This window comes from Eptesicus fuscus, chromosome 6 (genome assembly GCF_027574615.1).
Source record: "Eptesicus fuscus isolate TK198812 chromosome 6, DD_ASM_mEF_20220401, whole genome shotgun sequence".
NCBI lineage: Eukaryota > Metazoa > Chordata > Mammalia > Chiroptera > Vespertilionidae > Eptesicus > Eptesicus fuscus.
This window is the reverse complement of record NC_072478.1, coordinates 54871570-54873035: the sequence shown is the minus strand read 5'-3', so window position 1 is coordinate 54873035 and position 1466 is coordinate 54871570. Positions and strand designations below refer to the sequence as shown.

The following is a 1466-nucleotide window of genomic DNA, read 5'->3' as shown; positions in this document are numbered from 1 at the left end:
CAAGCCTCATGCAATGAGGAATAATGACCATTTGAATTCTGGAAGTGTCAAATCTGAAATGTCTGCAAGACAAATGAGGGGGGATGTTTATCAGGCAGCTGGAAATTTGGTCAGTAGACAGGGGAAACTGAACACATTGGAATGGTTATCTGTGTCCTCCAATGTAATATAAAATAGGTTTTCAATGGAAAATTAATTTAAGTGACCACTAAGAAACTATTATTTTAATCTCTTATTTAAAATCTCTTCTAAAGTGGTAAAAACTTTCATTTGAGGCATTTCACAATGACTATGTTCAGTTTTCCCCACAGTCGGCCAAATAAGTGGAGAAGTCAGGAAACCCTGACTCTCTGAGGCCACCCAAGACTGTGAGGAGCGAGACAGGGCCAAGGACACGGCAGGGTCTGGAGAAGATAGAAGGGAGAGTGGGTAGCTGAACTACACACTTGGAAAAGGAATTTTCTAAAGAGATGATAAGTGTCAGAGATTTTTCATGTAAAGATAAATAAACTTTGGGGGAGGAAAGCAAACAGAAAGGCAATAAAGTGGGAACTGGTTGCTAACCCATTTTAATTTACCGCTTTTTATTATTATTATTTTTTAATTTATTTTTTTGAATAGTAGGGGAGAGCGCGAACGCAGTCCCCCACTACCACAAATTATGCAGTCGAGTTTCCCACATTTGGGGAAATCGCAGGGGTCAGCACATCCGGAGTGCAATGGATAAGCCTCGCCCTGGGAAAACCACCTTGGTGATCATTGTATCTTCCCTGCCAGGTAAGTATACCGCTTTTTATTTTTATTTTTACCCTTAAAAATATTTTCCCTCTGAAATTAAGTCAGAAATCATTCCTTAAAGTTGGAAATTGTGCTGTGGACCAAAATAAATTAACGAGGACTTTGTTACTAGCCTGCAATGTTAATCATATTCCTATGTCAAATTTTTGGTGTCTCAATCATTCATTCACCCATTTATTACTTATTTAGGAGTTTTTTTCATGCACAATCACTGAGGTCACTTTTCCTAAGGCAGTACCCTTATAGAAAATGCCCATTGAATTATTAAACATTTTTCCTAAAAGAAAAGACAAAAGCTAAATCCTTTAGTGATCTTTGAATGCATCTTCTTCTAATGTGAAGATAAAGTAACACTAGGCAGGTAAAATACTTGTATTTGCTTTAGAGGATTATACAGGTGTTACATTGCTACAAGTTGGGGTTACTGATGAACTTAGATAACACTGGACATCAAGTCCTCTACAAATTATTTCATGTCAAGCCAGATCTTAGAAGAGACAAGATAGGGGCATGTTGTTCCAATAAGGAATGATCAGTCATATTGCATCTGGTAAATTCAACTTATCAGCAAGAGGTTAGTCTGTATCAAACCAAATAGCTAGGTGATTGATTAAAAGCATTTTTCACTTTTCATAACTTTGACATAATAATATCTGATTTACATATAG

At 36.8% G+C, this 1466-nt stretch overlaps 1 non-coding gene across 1 annotated transcript; it reads right to left on the bottom strand.

The window, feature by feature from the left end:
* Positions 1 to 621: 621 nt before the first annotated feature.
* Positions 622 to 785, bottom strand: LOC114233473 (U1 spliceosomal RNA). The gene has a single exon (XR_003619612.2). It is a non-coding gene; the product is annotated as a U1 spliceosomal RNA (small nuclear RNA).
* Positions 786 to 1466: the final 681 nt, after the last annotated feature.